The sequence below is a fragment of the Schistocerca piceifrons genome, chromosome 5 (genome assembly GCF_021461385.2).
Source record: "Schistocerca piceifrons isolate TAMUIC-IGC-003096 chromosome 5, iqSchPice1.1, whole genome shotgun sequence".
Classification (NCBI taxonomy): Eukaryota; Metazoa; Arthropoda; class Insecta; order Orthoptera; family Acrididae; genus Schistocerca; species Schistocerca piceifrons.
The window spans coordinates 593,442,442-593,468,195 of NC_060142.1; the positions used below are offsets into that span (position 1 = coordinate 593,442,442).

General features: G+C 44.9%; 1 protein-coding gene, 2 non-coding genes and 1 pseudogene across 3 annotated transcripts in view; 1 reads left to right on the top strand and 3 right to left on the bottom strand.

Annotated features, from left to right (window-relative positions):
* Positions 1-25,754, bottom strand: part of LOC124799158 (flocculation protein FLO11-like) — a 218,829-nt gene that overhangs the window by 180,563 nt on the left and 12,512 nt on the right. The gene's annotated exons all lie outside the window — the stretch shown is intronic.
* Positions 9,318-9,391, bottom strand: Trnat-ugu. The gene has a single exon. It is a non-coding gene; the product is annotated as a tRNA-Thr (tRNA).
* On the top strand, positions 9,671-9,745 carry Trnat-ugu. The gene has a single exon. It is a non-coding gene; the product is annotated as a tRNA-Thr (tRNA).
* On the bottom strand, positions 24,232-24,349 carry LOC124799395 (annotated as a pseudogene).

Here is a 25,754-nt window from a genome sequence, read left to right on the forward strand (position 1 = left end):
ATGTGGGCACAGCAAACTCGCTGACTTACACCGCGACCTGCATTACGACGTAAAGTCCCCAACTACAGAGCATGGCCAGAATATAAGGACCAGCATAGATTCTGTTAGAGCACTGCAGATCTCCGAATTGCTACTGACATGACCTGAATCGATCGTGCATTCCTACCGTTGGCTGTAAATTTCGACACGTACTCGATTACTACATTATCTGACTCCTCTCTTAATTTTAAATGAGTCTGATATTTTTCTCCAATCACCAAACATCAGACGCAAAGCTGCAATAAAGATGAAGCGGAAAAAAATATCAAAGATATGCTATCTCCCAATTTATCATGATTTGCACACAAAGAATCGACTGACGTCGACGACGCCTCTCTGGAAAACCAGCCAAAGGGTAGAACTTTTTGGGGAAGAACGGGATTGACACGAACAATGGCGGAAAAAACACCTCGAAGAATGAATTCCTTATTCCAAGGTCTGGACAAGCTTAAACACAATAAGAACTGGACCCGATCGCTGTAAAAGCTTAATGCGAAGTGAAATCTTGCAAATGATCCCTTCTGTGAGTGCGGTGAACTTCAAAGTATGGACCATATTTTAAATTGTGATATTTATTGTTTCACAGGACGAGGAATTAATGACATCCACTATGTACGCGGAGAAACCCTTCAATGTGCTTTTTGACTAGATTGTGTCTACAGTACAACTTCTTCCTTAATAGAATTCCGTTTTTTAAAAAATAATTCTTTTAGACTCACGAGGTTTTGTGCTTTTCATCTCAGATGTGCTATCTGTTTTACAGTGTGTATTGTGCATCTTCATATCAACTTAATAATTTTTCCTCATATGTTATCTGGTATATTATCATTCGTGTTTTTTACTTTGTGATATAATATTGTCTTGGCCATATCGAACGAATATACAGGTCCGTCGTATTTTATTGTAGCTTTTGTATTTCTTGTAGAAGCTCCTGCAGCTTCTTATTTATTAAATCTGTCTGCAAAGGTATCTCAGTATCAGCTCATTAGTCAGTTCTTGCAATTGGCTTCAGACTGATGATTTGTAGTGAACAGTTGTATTATTTGTAGTAATTTCAATATCTTTGTGGAACGCTAGTTTAGAACAAAAAAATTAGAAACAAGAGACCATCTTACATTTAATTAGTACCATAAAACTGAACACTGTGTAATATGAATACAGTGTTACTAGAGAATTATTATGTTGTCTGAGTAAGAAGTTTTGCAAGAAAATTTCCAGGTCTCTAAAAGACGCTCCGTGTAACAACGGGCACGCTCTGACAACGCTCCGGGTTGCTCTGACCGGATAACACCGACCGAAAAGAACGTTGCTTCGGCTTTCTAGTATTGCGTCCAGCTTGTTGTCGGAACAATGGGCGTTATCTGTGTGGGAGGCGAACAAGACTTTTCCGGTTGACTCCTTTGTGTCTGTGTGTTAAGTACGTCCGATTGCGACCGCTAACGCCGTTAAATTGCAACCGCGGCCGGCATCGTTTCGAAACAATTAACAGCGTCCATTAGCAGAGCCAGTTCCAGCCAAGTACCTGAAGAGACGACAAACGCCTTGTTACTGGTGACTGCTGCCAGGCAGAGTAGTGCTCGTGGAGCTACTGCGTGCAAGTTCTATCTTCGTTGGTCGGCAGTATCCTCGCTTTCCTACCGTACGGTGTAAGGCGGAGGGCACTTTGTACCGTTTATATTATTCTACATCTACATCCATACTCCGCAAGCCACCTGACGGTGTGTGGCGGAGAGTACCTTGAGTACCTCTTTCGGTTCTCCCTTCTACTCCAGTCTCGTATTGTTCGTGGAAAGAAGGATTGTCGGTATGCTTCTGTGTGGGCTCTAATCTCTCTGATTTTATCCTCATGGTGTCTTCGCGAGATATACTTAGGAGGGAGCAATATACTGCTTGACTCCTCGGTGAAGGTATGTTCTCGAAACTTCAACAAAAGCTCGTACCGAGCTACTGAGCGTCTCTCCTGCAGAGTCTTCCACTGGAGTTTATCTATCATCTCCGTAACGCTTTCGCGATTACTAAATGATCCTGTAACGAAGCGCGCTGCTCGCCGTTGGATCTTCTCTATCTCTTCTATCAACCCTATCTGGTACGGATCCCACACTGCTGAGCAGTATTCAAGCAGTGGGCGAACAAGCGTACTGTGACCTACTTCCTTTCTTTTCGGATTGCATTTCCTTAGGATTCTTCCAATTAATCTCAGTCTGGCATTTGCTTTACCGACGATCAACTTTATATGATCATTCCATTTTAAATCACTCCTAATGCGTACTTCCAGATAATTTATGGAATTAACTGCTTCCAGTTGCTGACCTGCTATATTGTAGCTAAATGATTATTCTCCGTTACTGCACCACTAATGAATGGTGTGGGTATAGAAAGGGTTCTCACTGTATGCAGAACCCACCTCCGTGATGGATATCGCTTACGGTCGATCCATACTAGACCACAGTGATTTAGTAACCAAACGCGTTCAGTACAAACAGAATTAGTCCACCAGTTTAGAAAAATGGTTAGTGGTCTTATCCAATGTCGCAGTTGTCCAATAGAGGACTGGGATGCATTTTTTGCGTCAATCAGCTACCAGTAGCTGTCCATTAACAAGTCTCAACATTCTTTTTGTTTCTTTTTTTGTCATTAGCAGTGTTCTTCGTTCGCTAAGGACAGTGCATGGTAAATGCAACATTAGAGTTTTCAGATTTCAAAAGTTTAGTTACAGTAAATAAGTGTGTGTGTTTTCCGTTGGTCATTTATAATGCGTTTGGTGAGGTATTGGCGAAGTATCCTCAGAACTCAAGATAAGCTAATAATCCCTATATCAAAGAAGGTAGGTGCAGAAATGTCTGATCATTACCACAGTATCACTAAGTCTTAGTCGTAAAATACTGACACAAATTATCTGCAGACACCTGGAACGACTACTAGAAACCAGCCGGAAGAAGGATCGGTTTACTTTCCTAAGAAATGTGGTAATATACAAGGCAGCACTGGTACTAAGGCTTAGCTTTGAATATAGATTGAAGAATGACAAATCGACATTTACGGGATTTGCAGATTTAGAAAAACTTTTTGACAATATAGACTACAATATAAAATACACTCTTCGGAATTCTGGGATAAAATGCAAAGAGCCAGATGTTGTTGACATTTGCAGAAACCAGACCGCAGTTACAAGGAAGGATGGAAGAAAGTTGTGTGGTTACGTCGCGTCGACAATGACGTCATCAGAGACGAGTTCGAGCTCGGATTAGGGAAGGATGGGGAAGGAAACCGGCCGTGCCGATTTAAAGGAACCGTCCGGGCATCTGTGTGGTGCTATTTAGTTTGTCTGGTGCTATCACGGAAAACCTAAATCTGGATGGCTGGACGGAGATTTGAACAGTCGTTCTCTCGAATGCGAGTCCAGTGTGCTGACCAGTATTTGCAAGTGGCGAACTATACAAAAGGGAGGCGGTAATACAAAAGGTAGTAAGACGGGTCTATAGCGTGTAAGCCATGTTATTAATTTTGTAGGAAGGAAAAACAGAAAAGGAAACCAGGAGACATTTGGAAAAGAAAGAAACTGGATTTCCGATAACACTGTAATTCTGCCAGAAATGGCAGAGGACTTGGGGAGATGAAATGAGCTTAAAGAACATTATCTTGAAGAGAGGTGCTGCGATGAAAATCCGTCCGGAACCGCGCTGCTGCTACAGTCGCAGGTTCGAATCCAGCCTCGGGCATGGGTGTGTGTGATGTCCTTAGGTTAGTTAGGTTTAAGTAGTTCTAAGTTCTAGGGGACTTATGACCTAAGATGTTGAGTCCCATAGTGCTCAGAGCCATTTGAACCATTTTTGAAGCACTATGGGACTCAAACTTCTGAGGTCATCAGTCCCCTAGAACTTAGAACTACTTAAACCCAAGTAACCTAAGGATATCACACACATCCATGCCCGAGGCAGGATTCGAACCTGCGACCGTAGCGGTCGTGCGGTTCCAGACTGTAGCGCCTAGAACCGCTCGGCCACCGCGGCCGGCAGTTCTAAGTGTAGGGGACTGATGACATCAGATATTAAGTCCCATAGTGCTTAGAGCCATTTTTTTAGGAAAATCCATAAACGTAAAAGAAGAGCAATGGAATGTAGACGAATTGAATCGAGTTGCTGGGACGAGTAGATTAAGAAATATTTCCGAAAAACAGTAGACTTGTTTTGATATTTGGGGACCAAAGTAACTAACGACGGTGGAAGTAAAAGAGGATATAAAATGTAGACAGCATATGGATATATAAGCATTTCTGAAATAGATATGTTAACATTAATCATAAATTTTAATGTCTGTACTGGAAATATTTCTCTGGAGTGTAGTCCTATATGGAAGTGAGAGGTGGGGAAAAGAGAGCAGAAATTTTGAAACGTAGTGTTGAAGGAGACTGCTGAAGATTGTAAGCGTTGATTTGGTAACTACTTAGGTGGTGTTGAATCGAATTAGGAATAAAAAAATCTTTTATAGAACTATACCAAAAGAAGGGACAAGTTGGTAAGACGTATACATAAGGATCAAGCAACCGTCAGTCAGGTAATGGAGAGAGGTCTGGGAGCAGAGTGGTGTAAAAACTGTAGCCCAAGACATGAAGACAGTAATCAGGTTCAGCTGTATGCAGATCGCAGAAGCCGTGCAGTAATTTTTTTGGAAATTTGTGGTAATGTCATATGGGACCAAACTGCTGAGGTCATCGGTCCCTAAGCTTACGCACTACTTAATCTAACTTAAACTTACGCTAAGGACAACACACACGTACCCATACCCGAGGGAGGACTCGAACCTCCGACGGGGGAACCGCCCTAACCGTGACAAGACGTCCTAGACCGCGCAGCTACCCCGCGCGGCAGCTGTGCAGAGATGAAGATGCTTGCACAGGGTAAACCAACGTCGTGAATTTCATCAAACCAGTCTTCGGACTGCTAACAACAACAACAAAGCGACAAGTTTTCCCAGCTATACCTGTTTTGAATGTGCATCAGTATGAGGATCCAAGGCTGTAAATTTTGTAACAGCAAGAAATGCCTCAAGGTTCATCACCTTCCTCGCGTTGGGCGTGTGTGCCTGTTTTACGATTGGTCCCGAATTTTGTTTCTAAAATCTTTACCAGCGGTAAATATTGTAAACATCAGACGAGCTGACAAAGGTCAGGGAGTGAGGGAATTAGTACGACTCTGACAGGCTATACGTATAATCCGTATAAACTATTATGGACTACTAGAATGAGTAGCGTACCTTTTGTTCGCGTAGACTGAAAGTCTGCTTGGTTTATCCGTTAAATAACTAAAAGTCTGCTTGGTTTATTCGTTAAATAACTAAAATGCAGGCACCTGGAAAGAACTTGCCTACGAATGTTACGATATTAGAGCAGAAAATAGGTAAACAAATTGAATAAAATCTTCTCGGGCTTCCAGCCACGTGAAATGGTTACAAGCACTAGATTTTTACATTACGACTTAACTTATTTGTTCCCTAGCAGTTGCCAGGTGGTTATTGACTAAGATGTGCTTGCTGGCCTCGCGGGCTGTCGGCGACGTCCCTGGTGCGCATTCCATCGCCGACGCGGGTCGGAAATGTAGCCTTGTATGGCGGTGGACTGCACAACAGTGACGTCACAGCTGATATCACCGAGGCTCACGAGACAGACAGGCTGTGGCGCGTGCGTCACAGTACGTGACACCGCGGGTCTTAGGAGTGCCAGCAGCCGTCTCCGAAGGGAAGCTAGTAGCTATTTCAGACGAGTTTAGTAATTGTTGACTGCGTTTTCAAATGGATTCAAACTCTTGACAGCACAAGGCAAAGTTAAGACGTTTAATGAGTACCTTTCAAATCAAGCATTGATATCCCTTGGGCCCTGCACGGAGCTGAGCGTTGGCGAAGTGTGGCGGGACACCCGACTAGTATGACGTCACAAGTTCGTTGCGGGGCCCGTGTTTCTCGTGCACCCTGTGATACCACAGCCATACGATGATAACGGTATCACCAGTCGCTGCCGATTGATGGCGAAGGTACACCGTACGTGTCGAGCAAATCTTCTACTTTACCCTGGATACGCACAAATATATTTGCTCTGCGCTTACACCAAATATTGTCAGGAATATGTTTTGTCTCACAGTTAAATTAAAAATGGTTCCCATTCCCAGTTCTGACCACGGTTTTCAGGAGGTTTCTATTTGGTTGCACGAGAAGTGTAGGAAATGGAGATCCACTCCCAAATGTTCCCAATTGAGTCTCGTTCTGTCCGACTATCAGCTGGTCTGGTATATTGCCTGACTCTGTAATGAGGCACTACTGGAGGTGGCGTAAAAAATGAAAAGTGTATGAAAAAAGAGATGGAAGACAATAACCACTTGATAATGGAAGAGGATTACTTGAGACGTGGTTAGATGCTGTGAAGATTTTATTCAGTTATATCATTGCAAAACGGTGCACTCCCACATAGCATTCAAATTTCGTAAGTTCTGAAATGACGACAGAAAGAACGGCCTCACTATCCTCGGTATATCTCTGCCATCAGACAAAGGGGTCGGTACCCCACGATGTGTAATATCGGTGACTGCTACGGTAGCCGGTAACAGGCGCCATCGGGTCGTCACATGGGTCAGGCAGCTGGTGTCACTCCGAGAATAAACACCGACCGCCAGGCCGCTTCGAATCGTGTTACCGAGTCAGGTGACGCAATGGTTAGCACACTGGACTCTCATGTGAGAGGGCGCCGGTTCAAATCCCAATCCGAGCGTTCAGATTCAGGTTTCCTGTGATTTCCCTGAATCACTCCAGGCGAACCCAGGATAGTTCCTTTTAAGAGGGCACGGCCCGTTTACTTTCCTATCCTTTCATAATCCGAGTTTGTGCTCCGTCTCCAATGACATCGTTGTTGGCTCGATGTTAAACTCTAATCTCCCTTCCTTCGAATCGTGCTGTGCTGAAGTCTCTACTTGGCTTACACTGTACTTCCGTGACCCGACTTTTTACTGAATTTCAGCTAGAATAGCGAGCGAGGTAGCGCAGTGCTTAGCACACTGGACTAGCTTTCGGGAAGACGACTGTTCAAATCCGCGTCCGGCCATCTTGATTCAGGTTTCCCGTGATTTTCCTAAATAGCTTCACGCAAATGCCGGGATGGTTCCTTTGAAAGGACACGGCCGACTTCCTTCTCTAATCCGATGGGACCGATGACCCCGCTTTTTGGTCCCCTCTCCCAAATCAACCAGCCAACCAACCATCAACTAGAATGCTTTTGGATTGCTGTTCTATGGATTATTGATGGTTTCGTTTGAAAATGGATTATCAGGTTTAGTTTCTTGGTGTCTTCTACCATTTACGACGACCTGGCGTAGACCTCAACAATCGGCTGATATTTGTACATATTTTCTGTGTACAAGAGAATGCGTTACACCGTAGTAAATATAATGACTGTTACAGACAGCTGATGAGGTGAGCAGAAAAAATTACGTTAACTGATTGTTGATTTCATATCTGCGTGATAGATACGTTTTTGCGTGGTCACGGTGTTGGACTGTAAAATGGGAGATCTGTGTTCAAATATCCCTCGTGCCTTTCTTTCTTTTAAGAAATTATGAATTTCACGTCCTGTCATTGACATGTCCGCTTTTCTTCTGTTGTCTTGGAAATTGTGATACTATAAATTCGTAATAGAATGTGAGTCACGTGGCAAGAATATATTACCGTTGCAAGTAAATGTGATGAATAGTGAAAGCAAGCGAGATGCCGCATAGATCTCTCACATAAAGGAACCAACGAATGAACGGGTATGAACTATGTTACAACATAGGAATTCAAGCGTCAAAACTTCCAAAACGGAACGCAAGAGTCGTAAGATGTCGTACTTGCGTAGAAGAAACAGGAGGTACGTACCTCTCTGGAGGTCACCTCCTTACACCTCGCTGCTGCAAGCGGAAGCAACACCACGACACAGACAAAAATTTAAATAGAACAGACACTGCAATGACCGGATGAATAGTCTATAGTTCCGTATAAAAATAAAACATGGCCCCAGGAACATTTCAACACGGACCTCCCCATACCGAGTCCAATACCGTGACCAAACAACAACGTCACCGTGGCTGTTCCAATTCGCTCGATGTTGCACATCTTGAGCTTGGACCGTTCACTGTTGCGATTTTGCTTCTTTTTTCACAGTTCATTGCACTTTCTTCCTGTTTTAACGCCTGATCTGTGTTTAGTTTTCGACGGACTTTCCACAGGTTCATCTTAACACTAAACCTGAGGGAGGTTCGATGGGGAATTTCCCTTGTGAGATGACAAGAGTCATGGGATGGAGATATGCACACGTACAGGTAGCGGTAGTATGGGGTACATGTGGTGTACAAGGGCAGTGCATTAGCGGAGCTGTCATTTGTACTTGGGTGATTCATGTGAAAAGGTTACCGATGTGATTGTGGTCCCAGCACAGGAATTAATAGATTTTGACCGCGGAATAGTAGCTGGAGCTAGACGTTAGGAAATGCAATACTCCGAGATTACCATTGTCAAGAGTGTGCAGAGAATATCAGATTTCAGGCATTACCTCTCACCACGGAGGTCGTAGTGGCTGGTGGCCTTCAGTTAATGACAGAGAGCACCGGCGTTTGCGTACAGTTGTCAGTGCTAACAGACACGCAACACAGCGTCAAATAACCGCAGAAATTAATGTGGGACGTACGACGAACGTATCGGCTAGGAGACTGCGGCGAAATTTGGCGTTAATGTGCTATCGCAGCGGACGACCGCCGCGAGTGCATTTGCTAACAGCACGACATCGCCTGAAGCCTTCTCCTGGGCTCGTGACATATCGAATGGAGCCTTGGCGACTGGAAAACCGTGGCCTGATCGGGTGCGTCCCGATTTCATTTGGTAAGAGCTGATGGTAGAATTCGAGTGTGGCACAGACCTCACGAAGCCATGGGCCAAAGTTTTCGACAAGGGACTGTACAAGCTGGTGGTTGCTTCTTGATGGTGTGGGCTGTGTTTACACGAAATGGGACTGGTCCAAATGAAGCGATCATTGACTGGGAACGGTTATGTCCGGCTACTTGGAGACCACTGCAATCATTCATGAACTTCAAGTTCCCAAACAACAATGGAATTATATATATGAAGACAGTAACTGTTCTCGAAAGAACAGAATACTGTTGATGACCGTGCAGCTTTTCCCTGGAATAAATGATGACTAACTGAAACCCTCAGCTGCCGACAGGTGTTGTTGATATACCTCGATGTGGACAACTGAAAATGTGTGCCCCGACCGGGACTCGAACCCGGGAACTCCTGCTTACATGGCAGACGCTCTATCCATCTGAGCCACCGAGGACACATATAAATAGCGCGACTGCAGGCACTTATCCCTTGCACGCTTCCCGTGAGACTCACATTCCCAACTGTCCACAATTCTACATATGTAATTTACCTTACAGACATTTGCCCATCCACTCATTACTCGCGCACGCTTTGGCGATTCCCGTAAGAGTTTGGGCAACCTGTGCGCATTCGCACAGACGAAGGTCAATGGCTGGGTAGCCTTTAACTATATATATGACGACAGTAACTGTTCTCGAAAGAACAGAATACTGCAGTCGCGCTATTTATCTGTGTTCTCGGTGGCTCAGATGGATAGAGCGTCTGCCATGTAAGCAGGAGATCCCGGGTTCGAGTCCCGGTCGGGGCACACATTTCAGCTGTCCACATCGAGGTATATCAACAACACCTCAACACCTGTCAGCAGCTGAGGGTTTCAGTTAGTAATTATTTATAACAATGGAATTTTTAAGGATGACAATGCGCCATGTTAGACTGTTCTGGTCAATTCAATTCATCAACATCCCACAACATTAATCGCATCATTTATGGGACATAAACGAGAGGTCAGTTTACGGACAAAATCCTGCACCAGCATCACTTTCGTAACTATGGACGGCTGTAGAGGCACAATGGCTCAATATTTCTGCAGTGAACTTCCAACGACCTTTTGAGTCCATGCCGTGTTGCTGCATTACGCCGGGCAGAAGGAGGGCCGACGCGATATTAGGAGGTGTCCCATGACTTCTTGTCACCTCAATGTAATCACTTCGCTGTCGACAACACACTGATCCTGCTGCTAGCTAGGGGTAATGTGCCAGGCACCACAGAGACAGCTGGTGAGCTGCCGAGGGGGTCTGCGACGAGAATGAAGAGGCGGCAAGCGCGAGGCGGCGGCTGCGTGTCAAGAGGGCGGCAGAGGGCGGCGCGCACCTCCATCACCGCCAATTTGCCGGGCCGGCCGCGAGCTGCAATGAGCTGCCGCGTGCAGCTGCGCCCATTTAATGCCGGCCCGCACTCCGTGCGAGTATCCGCACCCATTGCCGCGCCACTAGGACACGTCGTCTCGCAAAACTGTAACAGGAGCCCAGCAGAACAGTATTACCGACGGCCGGCGAGCCCTCCCGTTGCGACAGGCCTTCTGTTACCACAAAACGTACACGTGACTCACACGTCCAGAAGTGACACACTTCCGCTGGCGACTAGTCTCCCCGGACAAGAACATTATGGAGCATACAGGGTGAAAAGTATTTAAACCGACAAACTCTGGGAGGTTGTAGGGGACATCAAAATAAATATTTTTCCCTAATGTCATTTTTTCCTATGAGGAGTATTTAAACCGGTGGAGGCCGTATTACGCTCTTCAGTAGTTAGAGGGCGTATTACGCTCTTCAGTTGTAGGCAACTGCTGTCCACCAGTGTAGTAGTGCATTGTCTCTGTTTACTAATGGAGCGATACACCTGGAGTGAGTACACTGACATCTTGGTGCTACTACGTAGGGCACCACAACGGACGAGCTGCACAGCGGGTTTATCAACAACAATATCCTAATCACCGTATTCCGCATCATGCGACCTTTGCTGCTGTGTACCAACGTCTGTGTGCGACCGGGTCATTTACCAAATTACCTGGACAGGGACGCCGTCGCACGGTAAGAACGCGGCAATTTGAGGAAGCTGTCTTGCAGCGTGTGGAGCGGAATCCTTCAATCAGCACTCGTGCAATTGCACGTAACATGGGGACGAATCAGACGAATGTAAAAACAGTCCGTCGAGAGCAGTTGTTACGTCCATTTCACTTACAGCGTGTCCACAACATGGAACCAGTTGATTATCCACCCGGAGCACAGTTTTCGCAGTGGTACCTGGGACACTGTGAAATGCATCCTACATTTCCATCCTCTGTGTTGTTTATCGATAGAGCAACGTTCGGCCGTGATGGAGTCTTCAACATGATAATTCGCATGTTTTGAGTGAGGATAACCCACATGCCACAGTTACTAGCGCTCATCAAGTGCGGTTCTTCGTTAATGTGTGGATCGATGTTGTTGGGAACTGTTTAACTGGGCCGTATCTGCTACCTAGGCCATTAAAGGGCAGGCACTATTACAATTTTCTCACCAGAGCATTGCCAGAATTGCTGGAAAACGTCCTGCTCCCTACAAGACAACGCATGTGGTTCCAACATAACGGGGCGCCGGCACATTTCATTCGTCGTGTGCGTCGATTCCTGGACCGACGGTTCCCAGAAACGTGGGTTGGCGGAGGTGGTCCTGTACCATGGCCTGCTCGATCCCCAGATATGTCCCCTCTGGACTTTTTTGTTGGTTTAATTAATTTGTCGCGAGAGGAATCTTCCTCTACCGGTTTAAATACTCCTCATATGAAAAACTGACGTTAGGGAAAAATATTTGTTTTGATGTCTCCTACAACCTCCCAGAGTTTGTCGGTATAAATACTTTTCACCCTGTATACGGGATCCCTTGCAATGTGTTGTTCAGAAGGGATCTCCAGCCCCTCGTACTCTTACGGATTTATGGACAGCCCTGCAGGATTCATGGTGTCAGTTCCGGCCAGTACTACTTCAGACATTAGCCATTTCATGCTGCGGCACTTCTAGCGTGCTCGCTGGGGCTGTATACGATATTAGGGAGGCGTACAAGTTTCTTTGGCTCTTCAGTGTATTTTACTTTTCAGCATTGACAGCTTTAGAGTACAGTGGAACTGAATGTAAAGCCACAAGATACTATGAATGAAATATCTTTTTTGCATGTGCCTCTGCACCACATCGGCGCAGGGTCTGAACGGATTTGTAGGAAACCGCCCAAAAAACTCATCCAGGCTGGCCGGCACATCGACCCTTGTCATTTACTCCTTGAAGCTACGCTTTAACATGCACGGCCATCCGGGAGGGTGTGTATGACGTAATGTGACATACTGAATGCATCATAGAAGGAAGCATAACTGTTTTTCTGTCTGACCTTGACGAGTTCTGCGAATGTTTAGTGAAACAGTGAGGTAACCGTTGAGATCCGTCCTCACGAGAGTCGGACGATAAGCGACGGATTAACGAACCGACTTCTTAGGCCGATAAGACGACTGATAAGTGCTCCCACAACGCTCACGGGCACACGCCGAGCAGCCGGCCACAGCCCGTGCGTTTACGAATAGCACCTGCTCTGGCCAACTGCACATATAATCCGGATGTTCACATACCAATTGGTGCAACATGACAACTGTCGTGCAGTATACACAGCCGAGCTAACCAGTGAAGTGCCTGATTGTTCAATTATGCTCTGAGGCTTAGAAATTTCCGCTGGGAATCTACACAGCGTCTCCCAAACTTTTGGATCAGAATTATACAGGAAACTGAGATACGAACTAAAAGTCGGAAGCAAATATTTAGTTTTTTTATTGATGAATATTTTACACATCGTAGCAACATGTTTCCTGTCGAGAGCAGCAGGAAGCATCACATTAAATGCAGCAACATCTGTCTCTTCCAAAAAAGCTCTGATAAGCTTGTAAGCATCTACTTGTTTTTCCTTATCTGTGACTACTGTTCATGTTATTCCTTCAAGCTGTGATTTCCCTAATATAGCCCCAGGCAAATGCCGGGATGGTTCCTGGGAAAGGGCACGGCCGACATCCTTCCCTGTCCATCCCTAAACCGATGAGACCGATAACATCGCTGTTTGGTCTCTTCCCCCAAACAATCCTCCAAGCTCTGTCCACGTACGGAATAGCTTCATTTTCGAAACGTCCATAGTAGAATTCCAGATATTATAGAAGGATTCTGTTGACAAAAAGATTGGGTTAACTCTTCCAAGTTTCCACTTTTATATAGTGAAAAAATACGGGCAACAATTAACTTTCGCGCCTATTGGAAATGAGAAAGGCGTACGGGAATCCTCGTCTCACGCTGTCTAATAGGAGGGCGTGCTGACAGGTAATGTCGCCGAATTTTTTATATGTAAACTCTTAGCAGTTCTTAAATAAAACAAGCTTAATTAACATTCTCCATCTTTATTCTTACTGTATACACATTTGTTTCTCAACAGTCGCCCTGGTGACGAACACATTTCTTCCAGCGATAGACCGGTTTGTTGATACCGTCATTGTAGAACGTTTGACTTTGTTGACGGAGTCCCAACCTCACCTCCGCTTCATCAACTCCTTGAAGGTGTTCTTTAAGTTTTCGAAACAGACGAAAATCGGATGGGACCAATTCGAGACTGACTATATGAAGGATGATCGGTGACAAGTGAATCCAGAGCGTCGGATTGTTGCACATGTCGTAGCGCTCGTGTGTGGTCTGGCGTTGTCAGGCTGGAGGAGAGGGTGCTCCGCATGTGGATCAACTCTTCGAGTCAGAAATTCAGTTACATCACGCTGTTTCTCACGCAACGACATTGTTAAATTACACACCGCCAAGTTACACGCTATAATTCAGTCCTGTAGCAAGAGACGGTTACAACTTGAACAGCAAGCGCGAAAATCGAAAAGAGTGATGGGCATCACATGTAATACCTCAACCGATATGTAAATTAATAAATTAATGCAGATGAATAGGAAAAAGAATCCTGTAATGTTTCAATACTCCATTAGTAGTGTAGCGCTTGACACAGTCACGTCGATTAAATATTTGGGCGTAACATTGCAGAGCGATATGAGGTGGGACAAGCATGTAATGGCAGTTGTGGGGAAGGCGGATGGTCGTCTTCGGTTCATTGGTAGAATTTTGGGAAGATGTGGTTCATCTGTAAAGGATACCGCTTATAAAACACTAATACGACCTATTCTTGAGTACTGCTCGAGCGTTTGGGACCCCTATCACGTCGGATTGAGGGGGGACATAGAAGCAATTCAGAGGCGGGCTGCTAGATTTGTTACTGGTGGGTTGGATCATCACGCGAGTGTTACGGAAATGCTTCAGGAACTCGGGTGGGAGTCTCTAGAGGAAAGGAGGCGTTCTTTTCGTGAATCGCTACTGAGGAAATTTAGAGAACCAGCATTTGAGGCTGACTGCAGTACAATTTTACTTCCGCCAACTTACATTCGCGGAAAGACCACAAAGATAAGATATGAGAGATTAGGGCTCGTACAGAGGCATATAGGCAGTCATTTTCCCCTCGTTCTGTTTGGGAGTGGAACAGGGAGAGAAGATGCTAGTTGTGGTACGAGGTACCCTCCGCCACGCACCGTATGGTGGATTGCGGAGTATGTATGTAGATGTAGATATAGAGAACGCAATAAAAAATTTGGAGGCATCACTTTTCAGAACGCCCTCGGACTAGTAATCTAGTGAGTTAAAAACCATAGTTGTTAACCGTTCCATGAACAGATACATAGTCACTTCCACACTTCTTCGATGTTTCACGTTGTGCATTTTTGTTATTACTAATACAAAACCTGAAATTTATAACTGTGGATGCAACTGACGTACCGTGTCTTGTAGTTTGTAAAATTGCACACACTCGAGTTTTCTATCCGTACTCATCCCTCAACACTAGCCCCATCATACTGATGTCTGACGGAGGTAGAGCACAGATTATAACACTGTTCAATGTTGTTCAGATCTTGTCTTGCAAACAGGTCTATTCTTTCCAATTTAGAATCAGTCACTGAGTCCCAGAGTTTGACTAAAATTTGCTATATCTGCCGCAATGGTGTCCTCGTCTTTTCCCGATAAACTTAAATGATTTAACATAATTATCAACTCCAACGTGAGTCGAGATAAATATCACGAGGCATGTCCATCCTAATCATGATGCCTTGTTGTTCATACGCCTGACATTCTAGTGCTGCCTTGAAGCTTTTCGTAAATGTCTCATACCTTTACCATTGGAGATAAAATAGGTTGAACGATGGCATAAACAATAATGTATCAGTGAACTGTCAACAGCAACTTTAGTCCCTCTGTTTTGACATACAATGAATCTGTCGGCGTCCCTTCCCGCGCCCGGGTTCCCGGGTTCGATTCCCGGCGGGGTCAGGGATTTTCTCTGCCTCGTGATGACTGGGTGTTGTGTGATGTCCTTAGGTTGGTTAGGTTTAAGTAGTTCTAAGTTCTAGGGGACTGATGACCATAGATGTTAAGTCCCATAATGCTCAGAGCCATTCGTCGGCGTCTCTTGCCTCGTGCTTGCAGCTCCGAGTGTCGTCAAAGGATGAGAAATTCATTCCTTCGCACTTAAGCTTTATTTACAGGATATCAAATTAAACACTTTTCAGTCGTCTAGTTTCCAAACTTAATTTCTTTGGTTACCAGTTTACGCGATTTACTACGCCATCTTCAGGCCCCTGACCAACGTGTAGGAAGATTCCACCTCGGTTCTGATCTGCCGGCACGGTAGCTTAGCGTGTTCAGTCAGAGGGTTAGCTGCCCTCTGTAATAAAAAAAATGAGTTAATGGATCAACGACGAACTGAAACGGGTGTTTTGCGACGTCCGGCCCCGAGTAGGTACAACGAACGAAAACGAACAAAATGAGATAAAAAATTTTTTTAAAAAAAGTCGGCCAGGGGCCTGAAGATGGCGTAGTAAATCGCCGAAACTGGTAGCCATATAAATTAAGTTTGGAAACTAGACGGCTGAAAGGTGTTTAATTTGATATCCTGTATCGAACAGTCGAGTCCTGCAGCCATCTCTGAAAAGACGGACATGCAGAGACTTACTTCATGTGCTAATGCTAAATTTTCTGACAGTTTTCTGCGAACTCTTCAAGATTACAAATGTAGCATCTCTGCGATCTGTTTCCGTCAACACCTTGACCACGATGACTTCGTTGATGATGTCTCAGGTTCTTATGGGACGCCACAACGTCCAGTTTCCTTGGAAGCGCCTTAGATATATATTTTCTCAAATATTTTTTCTTGGCGTACGCCTTTCCGCGCTCTGAATATTACAACTGCTTAGTTTCAGTCGTGGCGGAAGGCGTTGGTTATTTCAGAATAAAGCTAGCTAGGAACACGACCAAGCTCTCTTCAATTGAGTCTCCCAGCGCCAAGCGTTGGGTTGGTAACATTTCGAATAACAGCAGCGTTCGCACCGAACTCTCCAGTTACCTTCCTGTCGCTAAGATCGCGTTAGGGACACAACATGCTCGGCCTGCAGTGTTGCGAAGTACCCGTAGCATTTTGTGAGCTGCTTTGTGTCTAGGCATCGCGCTTCTGTCTCCCGGCGAACGGCACCCGCAGCGGTTCGGCGGATCCTGCCGCCAGCAGCCCCATACGGCGCCGCCAACGGCTGACCCAGTTTCCTGTCTGCAAGCCACGGCCCTAGCTTGTTCGGCGACTAACAACTCACACGCGCACTGCCGCTACCGTGGCCGTAGGCAAATAAGCCCAAAGCACTCGTGGTGCTGCTTGCACAGCATAAATGATAGTAGCTAAAACCACATTGTACGTGCACTACTTCCACATGACCTATCGAACACTGTCTTCAGCTAATAGATTTTCCAGTTCTGCTTCCGGGTGGTCGTGTTAAGATGTCCAATATTCCTTCTGGGAGTGCAGTTCTAGTTTCTGGAGTTCATTTTCTACAAAAGGTTTTCGACAGCATATATACGTTCTAACGTGTCAGAGGCGTGACAGGATCGTGAAGTTGCTACTTGCTTTTTAAAATATTCGTTAATGCGAAGTAAAGCAGAAGAAGTGGTGGGCTGACCACAAACCTATTACTTCCTTTGTTTCGAAAATAACGATTTTCCCTATAATCACAACGATTTCAATATAAAATTACCATTTTCAGCGTAAACCACGGCATCTGTCTTATAATCGTAAGTTGGCCGTTGTTGGCCGAAACCGGTACTTTTGTACTAAAATTGGTATGACTGAGCTGCTATATAACTCATTTACAAAAACAAACATTTCAACACTCGAGAGCGTCTTCAATATGGTGGGATTTCTGTTTCGTGTGATGAATGTCAGCTTGTTCTACATGAACAAAAATGAAGGTTAATGCAGATGAAAAGGAAAAACTATCCTGTAAGATGCTGGTTGTGTGCCACTTCGTTTAAATATCTGAGTGTAAAGTTCCAAAGCGGAATGAAATGACACAAGGACGTAAGATCGGCTTTACGAAAGGCGAACACTAGACTTCGGTTTATTGTGGGAATTCGCGTACAGAACACTAGTGCGACCCAGTCTTGAGTTCTGCTCTAGTGTTTGGCAACCCCATTAGGTCGGATTAAAGGAAGACATCGACGCTGTTCGTAGGCTGTTAGATTTGTTACCGGTAGGTTCGATCAACACAGGAATGTTACGGAAATGCTCTGTGTACTAAAATTGGGATCCCTGGAGGGAAGAAGACCTTTCGCGAAACACTATTGAGACGGATTAGAGAACCGAAATTTGCGGATGACTGCAGTACAATTCTCTTGCCGCCAACGAACATTTCGCGTAAGGAGCGCGAAGACAACGTAACAGAAATCAAGAGCTCGTCCGGAAGCGTGTAGACAGTCTGTTTTCCCTTGCACTATTTGAGTGTGGAACAGGAAAACGAATGATTAGCAATGATTCAAAGTACATTCTGTCATGCACCGTAGGGTGACTTGCAGAGTATGTATCTAGATTTAGATGTAGAAATGGCGTTCTTTTCTCATACATTCCCTTATTTGAGGAGAAGCAAAATTTTGCATTTAATATAAGACGGAAAAAATAATTAATGTTGATATATTTGTGGAATTTACAAAAGTACCTAGTTGGCAACAATTCTACGTCCTACTTAGCAGGCTAGTTCGCGAATTACCTACTCTCGCTTTCAGTGACAATGACTCTCGTGCACAATAAATGTCTGGTGACAAAATATTTGAAAATTCAGTACACACTGTTCAGAATGTGTCTTTATTCATTTGGAAATTTTCTCATCATTGCAAGTCTCCAAGAAAGGGAAGCATAATAGTGTTAGTGCGGTTACTATTTCACACTTTATCTCCACAAAGCGCGTAATGTAGGTGGGTGTAAAACAATAATTCCGCGCGTATTCGTATCCTTGCTTTTTAAAATATATTTTCTTGCTTTTTAAAATATATTTTCTTGAAGATTTTTGAATACATTTCTTTGAAAAATCTCATCCTCCCCTCCTCCTCAAGAGTTCACCGACATTAATAAGAAAGTCGTACTCTGCATTTATTAAGAATATTAAGAAGACACTGGAAACTTTGCTTCTTTGTGCTGACTAAATCAGAACAGCTGATTTACAGACACAATTCACAATTCGTGTTGTAGCTGTCTTGCATGACTCTGTCCCGATAGCTGAGTGGTCAGCGCGACGGAGTGTCATGCCATGGAGCCCGGGTTCGAATCCTGGCTGGGTCGGAGATTTTCTCCGCTCAGGGTTAGGTTGTTATGTTGTGTTGTCTTCATCATCGTCTCATCCCCATCGACGCGCAAGTCGCCAAAGTGGCGTCAACTCAGAAGACTTGCACTTGCACGATGCTATAAGTACCAATTCAATTAATCAGTTACTGTGCTACAAATCAACTGTCAAAGGTGAACAGACAATTATCTCAGTTCCAACGTGAAATCGGTCGGTCGGTCGGTCGGTCGGTCGGTCGGTCTCTCTCTCTCTCTCTCTCTCTCTCTCTCTCTCTCAAAACACGCACAAATCACTTTGCCGGTTACCTTTCAAGTGATGATTCTCACAGTGGAAAAAAACTGTCGTTTTGAAAACCGATACTTTTTTTAAAATTCAACACAGGAAATGCTATATTACGATGTTTTGACAGTCCATGGCAGACATTAGTTGAGTCGTGCCCTGGTACGAAATTACATAGGCACTTTCAGACAGTACACGCAGCAACTGACTCAAACACAGCCGCCCTGCGCACTGCACTACTTCAACTGAGCTGTCAGATAGACATCGGGAATGCCAAGTGACGCACATCCTTCATATTACGGCGGTGTTGCCACTACTTTTTATCCAACCCAAGTACGTTAATGTGTTATGTGCTGCAACGAAATTATAAGAATACATGATTTGGATCGACTTCCTGTCCACAGTCATACAGAGGGGGTGGTGCTTAGTTTGAAGCCGATAGAGGAGTTTGTTGAACTTCCAATGATAAAATTTCAGCCGTGCTATAACACTCCCGAAGCTCCTTGATGTTTGGGCTTATCATATTGTAATACTCTTGGAACTGTGGGATGGTTTAGTGCGTAGTAACTGTCTTTGATTTTAGATGTCCTCGACAATTCCCCTTGCCTGTCCGAGGACAACCGCTTGCTGAACACTGTTATCATATCTGTTAGAGGGAGTTTATCATATTTTGTAGTTCCATGTAGAGATTCGTCTTTCGCTAGAACATCTGCTTTTTCATTTCCACCAGTGAAGTGATTAGTGACGCAACCATCGCGGCTCACAACGCAGACGACGTCAGCGTGTTCACGGGAAGAGACCTGCAGCCCTTGCAGAAACCGCCAACGGGACCACACAGAGGAGGAAGGACAAGAACGCCAACGGGACAAAATGGAGAAAGTGCTACGATTCGGCAAAGCCTATGGAAGTAGAACAAATACCTGAACGAACTACCACTGTATACACTGCGCGACCACTCGCCAGGTAGGAAGTGTTTATTCTGTAGCGCCCCGATTTTATCTCTTTCGCCTCCCGAAGTGAACTGAAAACTGATTCCAGAATGAGATTTTCACTCTGCAGCGGAGTGTACGCTGATATGAAACTTCCTGGCAGATTAAAACTGTGTGCCCGACCGAGACTCGAACTCGGGACCTTTGCCTTTCGCGGGCAAGTGCTCTACCATCTGAGCTACCGAAGCACGACTCACGTCCGGTAATCACAGCTTTACTTCTGCCAGTACCTCGTCCCCTACCTTCCAAAGCTGGCAGAAGTAAAGCTGTGATTACCGGACGTGAGTCGTGCTTCGGTAGCTCAGATGGTAGAGCACTTGCCCGCGAAAGGCAAAGGTCCCGAGTTCGAGTCTCGGTCGGGCACACAGTTTTAATCTGCCAGGAAGTTTGAAAACTGATTGTTTGATACAGCTAGAAAATCATTTCTGGGCTTCCACATCAAGAGGACAGAGAAAATCAACTTCATAAATTCAGTTTTAGTCTTCTGAAATTTGCGCTGTATATAACTGCTATGTCACTAGATTAACCAAAAATGGTTCAAATGGGTCTGAGCACTATGGGACTCAACATCTTAGGTCATAAGTCCCCTAGAACTTAGAACTACTTAAACCTAACTAACCTAAGGACATCACACACAACCATGCCCGAGGCAGGATTCGAACCTGCGACCGTAGCAGTCCTGCGGTTCCGGACTGCAGCGCCAGAACCGCACGGCCATCGCGGCCGGCACTAGATTAACCAAAACCATTTAGGGTAGTATACTTTACGTAAAGATACATATTTCATTCGCTGATTGTCATAGGTCACAACCTCACTTACGATATAGTTTACTGAATTCCGACATATAAGTCGCGTTAATCTGGATTTGTGTTTCGTGACATGTTAAGAGTTCGGTTGTTTTTCTATCCGGAAGTGAATCCTTACGTCGTGACTCGTTTGATCAAAATCAATCACCTCCGGTACAGTGGATGAGCAGATTTCTGCAGATGTGTTCTATCGCTTTGCTGGAACCAAAAACGGAAAAAGAAATGTAGAAATATTTTTAGCGGGGAAGTAAGTCAATGCAGACGTGTGTGGACTCATATGACCTCCACTTTTGAGCCTATTTGACCGCAACACTTTTATTAATCATCAGCCTTGTTTCTTTCCTGTCAAACTTCTTACACGACCGCAACAACACATCTACAATAAACTGTTCGGCCACTGCCGCTGAGTTCATCTAGCAGGCTGAATCTCGTCGCAGCGCAAAAATACAATTCTAGGTTGATAAGCAGTCGAAAGCAATACTACGACAAATAGTTCCTTAACAACGCGACCACTTTCGTTTCAGTCCGGCTGAGAAGTGCTTACTGCTTCTCAGCAAAATTCCACTTGCAAGATGAGTAATCGAGCAGTTGCGTAAACACATACGTGGTCTTATCTCTCTCAATGCTAACTCAGTGTTGAATCATACCTTGCTCGGGCATGTGTTTGTTCAATTATTTTACTACAAACTTCCTGGCGAACCTTCGTAACATTCGGTGCAGAGATAGTCTCCCCCCTCCCCTCCAACATACACGCGCACACTGATGCGCGCGTGACTAATCTGCGCGTGAGCGCAAACCCACAAACCGAGTGCGTTGTGTCCTTCGTTCTGAGTTCATTGTAAATGTAGCTTAGGGATTGGTTATCGCTAAGAATTATGTATAGGTTCCGATTTCATGATTACGGTACCATCGATGATATGATTACGGTACCACCCGTCGGAGGCAATACCTGGTCTCGTATAGGAGGTGGCGCAGTGATTAGCACACTGGACTCGCATTCGGGAGGACGACGGTTCAAACCCGCGTCCGGCCTTCCACATTTAGGTTCTATGTGATTTCCGTAAATCGCTCAAGGCAAATTCCAGGATGATTGCTTTGAAAGGGCACGGTCGATATCCTTCCCTATCCTTGACACAATCCGAGCTTGTGCTCCGCCTCTAATGACTTCGATCTTAACGGGATAAACCCCCAGCTTCCTTCCTTAGACTGGACGCTACAGTTATTATTTGTGTTACACTTTTTTCAGGCGTTATTTACGACCAACGCGTTGTTGTTTTTTTCTTAGCTGTCGAAGGAAAAACACCGGTAGACATGCCATCGGAGAATGAAGAATATGTATGGGGCACCATATCTGTCGAAAATTACCGTTGTGGAATGGTGTGACAATGGGTGAGCTGCTTACGATAATGCACGTCTCCGTATCGCGAATTTCATAACGGAAAAGTTATGCCAACTCAAGTGCGAGACACTCGAGCATCAACCCTATAGCCTGATCGCTCGCCACGAGACATCACGCTTTCTGCCCCCCCCCCCCCCCCAAAAAAAAAAGTCCCTGAAGGGGCGACGAGGATGCACAGCAGGCAGTTACGGACTTCTTCACGCAGCAGGACACAGTGTTTTGGCAAGCGGGTATCTTCAACCTGGTGCTTCAGTGCTCACGACGATTTCTCCTGATTGGCGTACCGATTCTGAACTGTACGGCCTTCGAACAGGAACTTTTTGATCGCCCCTTATATTTCGTTGGTGCATAAGTTCGTAGCATTTTCCATACGTTTAATAAACACAACAGATACTCATAACAGAGACTTTAATCATCAATAATATATTTTCCTTTATTATTTACAACAGTCTGCCAACGCTGCGGTAACTTTTCGATTCCGAACTGTCGAAATCGCGCGGTTTCGAGGCGAACAACTCGTCAAGCCACGTTCGGAGCGTATTTTCATCAGGAAAGCAAGTTCCTTGAAGGATGTTCAGTAGAGAGGAAATGGTGAAAGGTGGGTGCGGCATAACTTCCCAACTGAAGTCCTGTACAGCCTCGCAGAGTGCGAGCGGCCGTTACCGTGGAGTGGCATCACTTCAAGCATTCCTGCTGCGTCTGCTGGACATCTCAGTTGTTGACAGTAAATGCCAGCAGTGATGGCTACATCTAGGGGAAGCTGTTCCACCACATGCATAACATTATCTTTTGTGGATGCGCGAGTCTTTGTACGGGGAGTTTCTATTTTGTTTCGGCTCAACCATCCCTTTCTTTCCATTATGTTACCACAAAGGCACCATTTCTCGATCACCAGAAACAATACAGGATAAGAATGGTCAGTGTTGTTCACGAGCCAACTGATGACGAGCAAGCAGAGATCCATATACGACAACCCGCTGATTTTAGTGATTTTGGTTTGAAGCACGTGGTACCCATACATCCAGTTTTCGAACCTTCCCCACTGCATGCAAATGCTGCACGATGGTGGAATAATCACAGTTCATCACATTTGCCAGTTCTCGAGTACAATGACGTGGATCATTTGGATTAAAGCGCTTAAACGATCATCATCAAAACCCGAAGGTCCTCCTGAACGAGGAGACGAACTAATGCCAAACGGAACTCCTTAAAATGACAAAACAATTTTCTTGCTGTGCTCTGTCCAGTGACATTATCCCCACACACGGCGCAAATGTCCGCCTCCGCTACTGTCACCCCTCTATTAAACACGAACGAAAAAGTATGTTGGAAATGTAAGATGATGTCGGAAATGTTCCGATTTCTCCACTTGGCACTTGGATTTCTAGCGTCCACAGCTTCACTCACTATCTACATTTGACAGAATGATAATATATAATACACACAAATAGCAACAGTGAACTACAAATAAAAAATGACAATCGATAAAGAAAGCCATAGCAACCAGAATACGAACATGCAAAACAAAACGCTACAAACTTACGGTTCGTTTGTAGGGGTTGAAGGGACCAGGCTACAAAGGGCATCCGTCTCTACAAACTTATGCACCAACCTAATAGTATCATCAAAAAACTTTAATATAACAGTGACACATCAGCCATGTACTTAAGAATATCATGAACCTATGCAGCGTAAACGATCAGGTCTTTCGTATATTTCTATTTTTAATTATCGCAATAGCTACACGTTCGCATTTGTTTACTTTCAAAGAAATTTATTGTACTCTTCTTTTTTAATAAAAACAAATAAAAATCTTGTGCATAAGCATTCCATTTTCGACTGATGTAAACGTTAATTCCGTCCACAGGCCATGGCGGACTCAGCGGTACCGACCGGCCGCCGTGTCATCCTCAGCGCACAGGCGTCACCGGATGCGGATATGGAGGGTCATGTGGTCAGCACACAGCTCTCCCGGCCGTACGTCAGTTTCCGAGACCGGAGCCGCTACTTCTCAGTCAAGTAGTTTCTCAGTTTGCCTCACAAGGGCTGAGTGCACCCTGCCTGCCAACAGCGCTCGGCAGACCGGATGGTCACCCATCCAAGTGCTAGCCCAGCCCGACAGCGCTTAACTTCGGTGATCTGACGGGAACCGGTTTTACCACTGCGGCATGGCCGTTGGCCATTTCCGACTGATGCAAGCATCTAATGCGGTTTCGTCTTTCTCATGTCCCCAATTGGACCACTAAGTGCTTCGGCAATTTACTAGCAATCTTATTTCTTTTTTCCAACATTTTTACTGGGACTCTGTTAGATCTCACGGACCTTTGATGTCTCATCACATCACTCCATCGCTCACGCAACTGTCAGCAAAAGAAGACAAGACAGCACACGAAAGGTTTATGTGGGGCTAACGCCGTAACGGAGAGAACGCGTACTTCTTCTGGTAGTTAGTTAAAAGACCAACAACTAGAAAAACGTGAGCAAATACGAGTACAGCCTAATGCGAATGACCGAATGCCGTTCGCTCACGTGTCCTTATCATGTACACCGGAGAGAATTATAGACCGCTGTTGCACGTTATCTTTTCTTCGCTTCGATTTATAGAGTGAGGTAGGTGGCGTCGATTTTGCTGCTTGCTGAACCATGTGCCATAAAGAAGTACAGCCCTTGTTAAAAGTTCTAATTAGGTAACGATCTTGGTTACAAATGAATTAATTCATGTTGTTTCAAAGGTAAGATGCTATTTGACGAAGGGTAGCTTTTCCACTCCATTGAACAAAACCTGATCCAGTCTTTGACTAAGAAGTTTTTTCGAAGCGACCGATCTCATTTTGTGTGTTGCTATTCTAAGCAACTAGGGTTTCGCTTGGCGCTCACCTGTCAGTCTTACAGTTAACTACTCTCGGCTGTGACCAACGCTACTGCTTTAATATCTTCTTCGGATTTCTACACATTACTGATATCCATTCATACAGCATCTACGTGTCCCTGACCCAACATGAACTCCACATGTTCTTGATGAGTTCTGTAAGTGCGTGGCAAGTTTCTTGACATCTGACTGATACAACCGGGCTAGTTCAAAATTAGAGCTGCTGCCAGGATTCTAAGCGAGTGTATTTCAGTCTGTGCTCTTGTCGCTGTTCCACGAAGACGGCGTGTTGAACACAATTTGCACTGGATTAAAACACATATTCACATGTTTTCTGTCATCCCTTGCAATGAAGTATTTATTAGTGTTTGATGCTTGGATATTTGAGTGTGCAGTTATGTTGTTACATTTGGTTTCTGGGACATTTTGCCATGGTTTAAGAGTATGCTTCAGCCTAACGTTTCATATCTTACCGTGGAGGCTGTGGAATCCACTTGTCAGATTCTCTGACCTGTACTATTTCAAAAATCGAAAACGTGAAACTCATTACTGGTACAGATGACTAAAAAGCATTACCTTCAACAGCTGAATTGTTTATGCGTAACCACGCAACGTCGTCGTTTCTGTCGTTATTCGAACATTGCCGAAAATAGACCAATTGATGCTTAAGTGGGTGCAAGAGCTTTTTCAGTAGATGGGTTAGCTCTGTTTGATTT